The sequence below is a fragment of the Ailuropoda melanoleuca genome, chromosome 13 (assembly GCF_002007445.2).
Source record: "Ailuropoda melanoleuca isolate Jingjing chromosome 13, ASM200744v2, whole genome shotgun sequence".
NCBI lineage: Eukaryota > Metazoa > Chordata > Mammalia > Carnivora > Ursidae > Ailuropoda > Ailuropoda melanoleuca.
Window position 1 is genome coordinate 25,300,774 of NC_048230.1, and position 8,342 is coordinate 25,309,115.

Genomic DNA, 8,342 nt, shown 5'->3' on the forward strand with positions numbered 1-8,342 from the left:
ATTCCATTTCTGATAATTGGGATACATCCATATGTATTAATTCTGTGGCAGAGGCCACAGACTCATTATCTTTTCTTTGCTGGGGGGGACTTCTCCTTCTCGTCATTCTGATGAGGAGAGATTGCGGGGTTGTCCACAGCCCAAGTTATTGACTGGGACCCAGGCCGTGCGCCCTTGTTTTATAGAGATCTTAGGGATGTGGGATTCTCCCTTAAAGATTTTATTTATTTATTTGAGAGAGAGAGACAGACAGCAAGAAAGGGAACCCAAGCAGGGGAGTGAGAGAGGAAGAAGCAGGCTCCCAGCGGAGAAGCCCACTGAGGGACTCCTTTCCGGAATGCTGTGATCACTCCCTAATCCGAAGACAGGTGCTCCGGGTTGTGGGCTTCTTGATTTTTCAGCCTGCCTTCTGGGGGAGGGGCCTGCCACGCTGGTACTCAGGAAACCCTGTTTGGGCAGAGTCTCCGTGTCCCCTGCGATGGGGGATGGGGATGGGCACCCTGTGAGCCAGTATTTCCGGGCTTTTGTTCTCTGGCAGCTTTCCCTGGCGGTTTTCTGTGCCTTTTCTGAGAGTCAGAGCAGCAGCGGCTGAAATTCAGCCTCTGTCTTAGAAAAGAAGGATCGTGGACCGTTCTCCACTGATGTTCTGGCCACTTTAACTCTGTTTCTGTTGGTGCTGCTCAACCCTGCAGTGCCCCACACCCGGCGTCCCAGCCCTCACTTCCAGGGCTGGTGCGTCTCTGTCCTTTGTGTTTCCAACCCCACCAGCCGCCAGTCGCCAGCCGCCTGCGTGGGCTCTTGGAGCTCCCGGTCTCAGCCTGGATCCAGTGAGCACACCGGAGCTCCGGTGCTCCGTGAGATGCTTGGTGGCGCGTGCTCCCGGCTCACGGTCTCAATCTGCTGTTTTGAGGGTGCGGGTCCGTGGTCTGCCCGTTCCCGGTGCAGGTGGCCCACCAGCCGCCAGCCGCCCCAGGCACACTCCCGGAGCTTCCGGTCTCAGCCTGGATCCAGTGAGCACACCAGAGCTCCGGTGCTCCGTGAGATGCTTGGTAGCGCGTGCACCCCTGGCTCATGGTCTCAGTCTGCTGTCTCTAGCGTGTGGGTCTGCGGTNGGGCTCTTGGAGCTCCCGGTCTCAGCCTGGATCCAGTGAGCACACCGGAGCTCCGGTGCTCCGTGAGATGCTTGGTGGCGCGTGCTCCCGGCTCACGGTCTCAATCTGCTGTTTCGAGGGTGCGGGTCCGTGGTCTGCCCGTTCCCGGTGCAGGTGGCCCACCAGCCGCCAGCCGCCCCAGGCACACTCCCAGAGCTTCCGGTCTCAGCCTGGATCCAGTGAGCACACCGGAGCTCCGGTGCTCCGTGAGATGCTTGGTAGCGCGTGCACCCCTGGCTCATGGTCTCAGTCTGCTGTCTCTAGCGTGTGGGTCTGCGGTCCGTCCGCTCCCCCGTGTAGGTGGCTACCCCTTCCCGGCGCCCTGACACGGCGGCTCCCTCCCCCTTCTGTTTAGCTTCCGATATCTGTGCGCGGTTTCACAGCTCCCCTCTTCGTACCTCGATACTCAGTGCTGGAGATGTTCATTTGTAGAGATCCAGATGTATCTTCCTGCGTCTCAGGCTGATTCCATGGATGTTCCTGCTGGTCTGGTACCTATCCAGCTCAACTCAGGGGACTGGCTGAAAAAGGGGTCCCCTACTCCTCCCCCTAGTATTTCCTTTTCTATAAGAAAAAATTATAGAAAATTTTCTATATTGTCTATAATTTCTGTTTTTATGTTTTTCTACTGTGTTTAACCTTTATACATTGATTTTTGTAGGAGCTCTTTATATAAAGCATAAAAGGCTAAAAATCAGCCTTTTTATGTAATATGAATTTCAAATATTTTTCCTAGTTTGTCTTTCTTCTTTGACATTGCTTATGTGGTTTTTGCCATGCAGATGTTTACTTTTGATATGGTCAGATTTATTAGTTCTTTTTCTTTTATGACTTATGGGTTGGTGTCATACTTTGAAAGACCTTTCCAGTTGTGATTTTGCCTAAACACTGTTTCATAATTTCTTCTCTTTAAAGTTTCATGTTTTATATTTTCAAATATTTAATCCATGAGGATTACAAGATGTGAGATTTAAATGTTTTTAAATCTGATATGAATCATAACCTAACACCACTTACTAAAAAGTATATTTTCCCCCTACTGATTTAAGATGCCACCTTTTCATTTCCTTATGTATTTGAGTCTGTTTCTGGACTTGCTTTTTCAAATTCATTGATGATTTTTTCACTCATGAATTCCACAATTATCAATGTATAGTATTAATTTGCTCTTAATGGTTATCAAGTCCAAGCCAGCCTCACTAAATTATGGCAGTATGCTAGTGAACTCAAACATCCATGTAGCCAAACATATAAATCTATACTTGGCTCCCTGCCATGAGGATGTAAATTGCACCTGGCAGAACCTGAAACTGGCATGGAAGAGAATGCAGTAGGCAAGTCTGGGATGGCGTACCAGTCTGGCTAGGCTTGTTGTGCCTCCTATAAAGTTCTGATATATTAGTTACAACTGAAGCAACCAGAGGAAAGAGCTGTTTAATCACCAGGAGTCTGATGTTAACCTCCAGGAACTGTCTTCTCTTACACTGGCCAGATAGGACTATTAAAAGGGTTTGTGGGGATTATAAGGCTCCCTTCAGCTATCTCCTTCATCAGAATAGTCATTTCTTGTTGCTCTTCTGTAATTCAATATTGCTTAGAGTTTACTACTGAGGAGGCTTGAACAATTCCAGTGGTGCGTATTTAACACGGCCAAATAAAACTGGATGAGGGGCAGACTTACTCCATGCTCTGTTCACTTAAAATGTGTGTTTGGGTAAAGTCAATGGGACTACAGCCCCACTTTCCCATTCATAACTGTTTCTACCTTGGTTTTCTCTGCCACAGTATCTCTGGTATCACTTTTTGATCTTTCAGAGCACAGTAACTCTCTCTGATGGAAATTACTGTACATTGGGTGCCTGTATATAGTAATCCTAAGAAGTTTGGCATGCTGCCCTTTGACGACTTTACCCGAATCCTTGCATAGGTCTTCAGGCATAGGGTAACTGCTCCTTGCTATTGCAAGCCCTGGGTATTGAGTTATTCCTTGTTGCTTTCCCTAAGCTCTGTCCACACTTTCGTAAATAGTCCTTTTGTTACACAGATTAAGAGTGTGATCTTGTTCCTGCTGTGACCCAGTTCTTGTTATAAAAACAGGAAATTATAAGCCTCATGTACTTCAATACTGAAAAAAGCAGTATAAAACCTACATTCTTTGATTCAGCTCTAGCTAATAAAGCATAACATTAAAATGAGAGCCTGCATCCTATAATTAGTACTTATCAAAGAGGAACATATGGGAGGATGAATGATTAATTCTAGTGTGTGAATAGACAGGGCTGTATTCTATAGAACATTTCAGAGTAAGTTGAAAAGGTCAAGCTGAAAATGTCTACCAGGCATTTCTGTGATATGCTAAGAATATAGTATCCAGCCTGTGTTGGGGTAAACCCCATTTTATATCAACTCCTATCTGGTTTGTCTCTTATACCTTATAAATTTTTTTTAATTTTAGAAATAACAACCCTTAATTACACTTGTTAAATTTTGGGGAAATATAACACAGCTAATAGATAAAACTGATGTATGCACAACTTGAATTTAAGATGTTTTTACTGTACTTCAGATTATGAACCAAAATGCATAGACCCTTATATTTTTATAAACATGGTATTATATATATAGTGTGACATATTCTCAGCTAAGGAAGATAATTCTTCCCTGAGTCTGGATGCTGAGAAAACTGAGTCTCACAGAAATATCCTATGAATATCTCTTAAGTAAAACCAGGCAAGGTGATAAAAGCCCAAAGTGAAAAAAAAATCGTCTACAAGATGAGAAACTTCAGTAACATGAGAATTTTCATGAGACTGAAAAAATAATGGAGTATTTTGGTCTAGAAATACTAAAATTTTGAGCATCTATTAGTGAAAAGTTTTAAAATTTTTATGGAAAAGTTGCCATGGACCTCATAGATTTCCAGAAATCTGGATTTAGAAGGTATACTTAGTATTCTAAAAGAGAGTTTTTGTGCTTAGAAAGGAAAGGAGGAAGGAAGGAAGAGGAGGGAAGGAGGGAGGAGAAAATACTTGAGCTAGGTAAAACACCCGGTATTTGCACAACCAATAATGGAACATACTGGAAGTAGGAATATAGTTAAGTGAAATTCAGATGACTTTATGATGTTCAACTCACTAGTGTTGTTAAAAGGAAATTTGAGACATATACTAAAACTTATTAATTTTGAGTTATAGAGGACAGTGAAACAATTATGAAAACTATGAAAACATCCTCTGCTGTTTATCAAAGTCAATACTATGCTAAGATAGTAATCCAGTCCAAGGTAGTGTTTCAAGAAAAATAACAAAAAAAGATATTTATTGAGAGCATACATTACGTGCCCCACCCTGTGCTAACTGTATTACATGGATTATGTCTTTGAACCTTTGAGGAACGTAGTGTGTTGTCCCCATTTCTCAGAGAAAGCAAAGTGAGCCTTGGAGAGGTTAAACAGTTTTTGTCCATGTCATAGAACGAATGCCTAGTGGAGTCTTGGTTCCACTGTAAGTAACTGGTCTTGAACATGTTTTCCTGCATTTGAAGTAAGCTGGCCTTTGGTGTGAGGTGATAGGTAAAGGCACACACACATACACACATGCACACACACATGCACATGTGAAATCATTAATAAATTGGGAGATTTTAATATCAGGAGAAATGGCTGTTTATTAACGTATGAAAACAATGTCCCCTAAGATCGTCATAGTGTATACATAGGATGAAGATATTGCTGGCCTAAAAATATATGCGTTTGGACCTGGGTTAAAAATCATTTGACGGGGGCACCTGGGTAGCTCAGTCGTTAAGCCTCTGCCTTCAGCTCAGGGTGTGATCCTGGCGTTCTGGGATCGACCCTGTATCAGGCTCCTCCGCTTGGAGCCTGCTTCTTCCTCTCCCACTCTCCCTGCTTGTATTCTCTCTCTCGCTGGCTCTCGCACTTTCTCTGTCAAATATATAAACAAATGTTTAAAAAGGTCATTTGACAGTTGTTTTTATCTGTCATTTCATAGAACTGAGTGCCACCTATGAATGCCAATCGGAAAATGAAGAGTTGGCAGCTAAGAGTCCGTTTCGCAGTCAGTGGCTGGCCCTAATGTATTTTATGTGGCTTGTGAAGACATCCATACGTCGCAAAGATTATAGACAGAGAGACTCAACAGCAAGAGGAGGCACAGCACATGGGGCGGGGGCAGGTGGAGATGACACAGGTGGGGCTATAGCAGGTGGTGTGGCAGGATACCCGGCCACAGACTGGGCGCAGGCAGCAGGAGGGGCAGCAGCAGGAGGGCTGGCAGCAACAGGAGCCACAGCAGCTGGAGCCACTGCAGGAGGGGTGGCAGCAGCTGGACACACAGCAGCTGGGGCGGCAGCAGGTGGTCCTGCAGCAGGTGGTCTGGCAGCAGGTGGGGCGGCAGCAGCTAGAGATGCAACAGCTGGGCCTGCAGCAGCTGGAGCCACCGCAGGAGGGGCGGCAGCAGCTGGAGATGCAGCAGGAGGGGCGGCAGCAGCTGGAGCCACAGCAGCTGGAGCCACCGCAGGAGGGGCGGCAGCAGCTGGACACACAGCAGCTGGGGTGGCAGCAGGTGGTCCTGCAGCAGGTGGTCTGGCAGCAGGTGGGGCGGCAGCAGGTCTCCTGGCCACAGCCCTGGTCAGAGCAGATGGAGTNTGGTCAGAGCAGACGGAGCCACAACAGGAGTTGACCATGGTGTCAGAGGGTGGAGGTTCTGGGTGGGTTTGCAGGAAAGTGAAGGTCTTGAGTGTGGAAGTCTCCTTGTGCCATGGCCTCTATATAAAGCCCGAACAGGGTGGTCTGTCAACACGTCTTCCTTGTTGTTGTTTACCTAACATTTAAGTAATTATCAGGTACAGAACAGTGTTTGTCTATGTAATGGTTTAAACTCATGGGAAAGAAATTTTCTTTTCTAGATGCGATCAATTCTATGTGGCCTCCTTTTTCCTCCTGACTCACACCCACTGGCATCTTCTGGACCGCCGTCTCCTCTTCTTCCGCCACAGAGGGCTGTTATGTGATAGGTGGCCTTTGCAATTACCTTTCTTCTTCTCCCCTCCTGGATCCCCTAGCAGATTGGGATCCGGGCCGACACATCTCTGGTCATGCATATCTTTTGGTGATCAGCGGGGAGGAAATCCCACGTGCATCGTGTGGCATGTGAGAAGTGGCACAAGACAAGAGGAAAAGGCCCTATATTACGGGTCATTGTTGAGCAATGAGGAAGGGGACAGCTGTCTATGTGTGTGTGATGTTGTTGATCCCTGCCACTGGCATGGGTTTTCCTGGGCGTTTCTACCTTTGGGATCACGTAGTCTACCCTAAAACCGTGGCAGGCCATTATCTGTACGGTTCCTGTCACTGCCCTGAGTCGTAGCTCATTAGCTGTTAACTTTGCCGTCACATATTTTTCTGTTGCATTTCTCTGGATGGTCTTTACAGTCCGAAAAACTTAGCCTCATTTGTATTCTTATGTCATTCTTAATTGAAAATACTCTTCAACAGAGCAAAAAGGATATGATGAATAATCAGAAGGTGCCTCTCCTCAGAATTTATCTCCAGAGCTGGGAAATCTATAGCACGTGTTTTTTTGTTTGTTTGTTTGTTTGTCTGTCTGTTTGTTTGTTTGTTTTTTGGTGGGGGGATGAGTTTGAAATGTGAGATCTGGGGCACTCTGTTTGNTGTTTACTCCGATATTAAGGAATCATCAAATCCCAGTGCCAGCAGGGTCACTGAGAGAGTAGTGCCTATTCTCTAAAGTCAGTGGCTGTGTTGGGATTGCTGGGACCAGGAATATGCTCCCTAGGAATAATGGGGATGATAATAATCTGAATGGTAGAGTCCAGGTGGCAGCATTTAAGTCTAGGAAGCAATGTGGGTGTAATTATGTGATGGCCAACAAGATTGGAATGACAAAGGGGCAGAATGATGTGTAACCCTCAGGGACCTAACAATATGGATAATAGAGCATGGTGTCCCTCCTAATAGGATATATGCAGGCAGGGGGCGGGGGCTGCCTGGGTGGCTCAGTTGGTTCAGTGTCTGCCTTTGTGTCAAGGCATGGTCCCAGCATTCTAGGATCGAGCTCTGCACTGGGCTCCCTACTCAGTGGGGATGTGCTTCTGCCTCAGCCCCTCACCCCGCCTGTGCTCAGTCTCTCTCTATCTCTCTCTCACCCCTCCCAAAATAAATAAGGAGATAAGTAAGTAAGTATATAAAAAGATGAATGAAGATAAGGGCAGCTAAATAGGGTGCAGCTTTGTGCGTGTGTGTGCTCGGGCACACGCGCACCCCCGCCTGCCATGTGTGTATTTAAAANCCCCGCCTGCCACGTGTGTATTTAAAAGAGCTTACAAATATAAGAACAAAGGCTGAGGTCATTGACCCCTGTGGAAGGTCATGATCCTTGACACAGTTTGTAGACCTCAGGCTATTCTCAGATCCGTTAACCCGTCGTTGGAGAGACCAGTCTTCTTGGATGAAGGATCTCGGCAAGTGTATATCATCGAATATCCTTGGTCGTTGTCCAAGAATCTATAGCCCTTGAACCAGGACAAGCTGGAATACTCCTATGCNTGTTGGCAGGCTGTTGGACATGGGATCTGAATTGAGCGGAATGCAGGGGATCCAAAATCTTTGATGGCCCCTGTTGAATAGCCTGTTTTAGATGTTAGAGTGAAAGGAGAAGTTTCCTCATTATCTTCATCCCGGTGATCCATTTGGGGGAATTTGTGCCTCCTTCTATCATAATTGTGGGCTGTGTGCATCTAGGGTTCGTGGCTCTGAGAGTGGACAGCTAGCTGGAGGGGGACGTGGTAAAATTCTGATTGGCATGAAAACTCTGGCTGTCACCTTATGCCTTTGGGTTTCTAGTGCCAGGAAATCATCAAGCAAGGAAGGGAGCTATGGGAGCCGTCAGGAAGATGTTTAGCATTGAGGTGATCTTCAGGGGCATTCTTGGTATTCCCATGGGCAGCATCAACCGCTGATGAGCAAGTAGTGTAGCCTGAAGAGGACAGAGGAGGGACGGGCTCAGGGCTCTGAGGGATGGGGATGGAGGTCAGTGCCCCAGGCAAGTCAGCTAAAGGAGGTGAGGAGCCACCCACTAACTCCCCTCTTGTAGGTTCTTCTAGAACTTGTGGCAAAGCACATGGAGTGAGGTTAATGAGAGTAATCCATAG

At 46.4% G+C, this 8,342-nt stretch overlaps 1 pseudogene; it reads right to left on the minus strand.

Annotated features, from left to right (window-relative positions):
- Positions 1 to 5,169: 5,169 nt before the first annotated feature.
- LOC117795387 lies at positions 5,170 to 6,107 on the minus strand (annotated as a pseudogene).
- Positions 6,108 to 8,342: the final 2,235 nt, after the last annotated feature.